The sequence below is a fragment of the Miscanthus floridulus genome, chromosome 14 (assembly GCF_019320115.1).
Source record: "Miscanthus floridulus cultivar M001 chromosome 14, ASM1932011v1, whole genome shotgun sequence".
In the NCBI taxonomy this organism is placed as follows: Eukaryota; Viridiplantae; Streptophyta; class Magnoliopsida; order Poales; family Poaceae; genus Miscanthus; species Miscanthus floridulus.
In genome coordinates, this window is record NC_089593.1 from 71,698,794 (window position 1) to 71,702,169 (window position 3,376).

Sequence of the window (3,376 nt, forward strand, 5' to 3'; positions counted from 1 at the left end):
GTGTTGAGAGGGGGCTCTCCCCCTTCTTATATACTACTCTAATGACGGTTTGGGTGACGAATATGCGGGGGGATCTTTCCCAAACCGCCTCCTAAGAGCTTATTCGGTTATTCTCAACCCGAAAGGATTGGATGGGATTGAAAGGAATTGAAGAGGATTTTGATTTGTAGAGGATAAAATTCCCTTTAATCCCCTTGGATTGGGGATTAGCCAAACAAGCCATAAGGAATGAGACAAGGTCCAGGCTGGCAGCCTACACTGAGGTGAGGAAAAGAAAAGGAGATGGGTTGGCCCGTTATTTAAGGGTTTGTCCTCATTAGATTATTTAATGAGTTTTTTGTGTTTTCACTACAACAAAAATAATTTTCGCCACTGATATTTTTACTATCACTATCAGATTTATTAAAACCGTTGGTGATGCTGGTTTAATTGTTGGTTTTTCTCCCAAATCAATAGTGAAAATAATTTATTAAACGCTAGCCACGCATCGTGATCATCGCGCTGCCGATCTATTAGTACAAAGCAGGATACCTAGGCGATGAGCAAAGAATCACTACTGAAAACAGAGCCTTTGCCGAGTGCAAACTACTTTGAGCACTCGGCAAACACCTTCTTTGCCGAGTGCCGCACTCGGCAAAGAATTGCACTCGGCAAAAAAAGGCACTCGGCAAAGGACTTCTTTGCCGAGTGCCAGACTCTCGGTAAAAGCGCGGCACTCGGCATAGGCTGCCCCGTGTAACGGTGTTCGGCCACGTCCTTCTTTGCCGAGTGCCTGCTGTTAGGCATTCGGCAAAGTTTTTTTTAGAAAATACTTTGTCGAGTGCCCCTGACACGGCACTCGGCAAAGATTTAATTTTTTTTTGAAATGCCTTTGCCGAGTATCCCAGATCTAGCACTCGGCAAAGTTTTTTTTTTGGAAAATACTTTGCCGAGTGCCCCTGACACGGCACTCGGCAAAGATTTAATTTTTTTAAATGTCTTTGCCGAGTGCCTCTGTGGAAGCACTTGGCAAAGCGGAAATTTCTAAAAAAATAAAAAATCCTCTTTGCCGAGCGCCTTATTCTTGGCACTCGGCAAAGACCCCCTTTGCCGAGTGCCATGCCCCGGCACTCGGCAAAGTTTTTTTATTTTTTTTTGTTTTTCGCCTCCAAATTTTTTGTGTAGCCCTTTTAAAGTACCAGGAACTCCTAATTAGAATTTGGGGAATTTGGGGATTTTTTTGGCTTTTTGATATATTTAGTTACTTTAGCACAAAAAATTTGGAGGCCAAAAACAAAAAAAATAAAAAAACTTTGCCGAGTGCCGGGGCATGGCACTTGGCAAAGGGGGTCTTTGCCGAGTGGCAAGAATAAGGCGCTCGGCAAAGAGGATTTTTTATTTTTTTTAGAAATTTCCTCTTTGCCGAGTGCCGGGCACTCGGCAAAGACATTTTAAAAAAAATAAATCTTTGCCGAGTGCCGTGTCAGGGGCACTCGGCAAAGTATTTTCCAAAAAAAATACTTTGCCAAGTGCTAGATCTGGGACACTCAGCAAAGACATTTCAAAAAAATAAATCTTTGCCGAGTGCCGTGTCAGGGGCACTCGACAAAGTATTTTTCAAAAAAAACTTTGCCGAGTGCCTCCCTGATCCGGCACTCGGCAAAGGGCGGGTGGGTGCACTTAATTGATTTCGGTCGGCCGGGCAGTCCAAGCAGACAGCCAGCTAGCTCCCATGCCCACGCCGGCCCGCCCGCACCCCCGCGCCGCTGCGCCGCCATCTGCGCCCACGCCGACCCACCCCCGCCCCCGCGCCGCGCGCCGCCCTCCGCGCTTACGCCGGCCCGCCCCCACGCCCACGCCGGCCCGCCCCCACGCCGCGCGCCGCCATCCGTGCCCCCGCTGGCCTGCCCCCGCCCCCGCACCGCGCGCCGCCCTCTGTGGCCACGCCAGCCCGGCCCGGCCCCCGAGCCACGCGCCGCCCTCCCCTCCCTATGCGCCGCGCCCACGGCCGCCCCCAGGCCCGCCAGCCACTAGGCCGCGCACCGGTGCCTGCCCCCGCCCACCCCTTCCAGCCGGCCCGCCAACGCCGAGGAGCCGGCCCTGCCCCCGGCCTTGCCCCGTGGACTGCCCGCCCCGACGCCGCCCGTGCCCGATACCGTTCCCGACTTCAGCAAGCCCGACCCCGACGCCGCCCACCCCTACCCCGGCGCCCATTAGGTATGCCCTCTCTCTTGTTGTTGTCGTGGTAGTGATAGTTGTAGTAGTAGTGCTAGTGGTAGTAGTAGTAGTAGAACTAGTGGTAGTAGTAGAACTAGTGGTAGTAGTAGTAGCAATAGTGGTAGTAGTAGTAGTAGCAATAGTGGAAGTAGTAGTAGAAGTAGTGGTACTACTTGGATATATTCTTCTGCATGGATTGATATCCAAACTACATGGCTTCTCTTGAGACATATGTGCTTGTCGGCCATCGTGCCGCTATTTTTTGCAGGTTTTGGAAACCTCACCGTGCAGGGGAGGTTTTGCCGATTTTTTTTAAATGATAGTACATTGTTCCATTTTTGTAGAGAAGAGCCCGTCGGAGCAGAGTCCGAGTTCCCGTCGCCGTGCTGGTCTGCCTGCACCGCATCGCCTCACCACTGCACTGACCCACCACGGCCCCGCTAGCCTAACTCTGCCGCCACCCTAGGTATAACCCCTCTTTCCGTATCATGGTCATAGATCGCGTAACCCAGTTAGGCATCTCCTGTTCGAAAGAGATACGGTTGGAGGTATGCAGATCTTTGCATATCTATGACCGTATCTGTTTCGGATTGTCCACGTTTTTTGGATAGCCCACGGATGCGTAGATGGGTTAGTTTCCATGGTCTGCTCTGGTCCGAGACAGAGTTTCGGCATCACCTCCCTATTGTTCTCCGGATACGCACTCTTCTTTGGCAGGACGTGTATCTGGAGAATAGTGGGGAGGTGCTGCCAAAATTCTATCTTGGATAGGAGTAGAGCATGGAAACTAACCTCATCTACGCATCTATGGGTGGGATTAGGACCTATCCTCACCTATTAGACAGTAGGAACACCATGTAGATGCAATTGATGGTTACACTACTCGTTGATACATATGTTAGAGGATGGATGACTGTCAGTGGATGTACACGAGCCGGAGAAGTCAGAGTGATTACACCACGGAATGGATGAACAAGACCGATGCTTTCTTGAACAGTGCATTTGGCAAGGCTACTAAATGACATTGCCTAGTTTTGTGTCCCTGCAGCAAATGTGGAAACAGGAGAAGGGTAAATAAGGTGGAAATGGGTAAACATCTTGTGAAGAATGGATTTATGCCGGACTACACCTAGTGGGTCCACCATGGTGAAGCCCATCGTATGAGAGAGGAGGTGGTGAG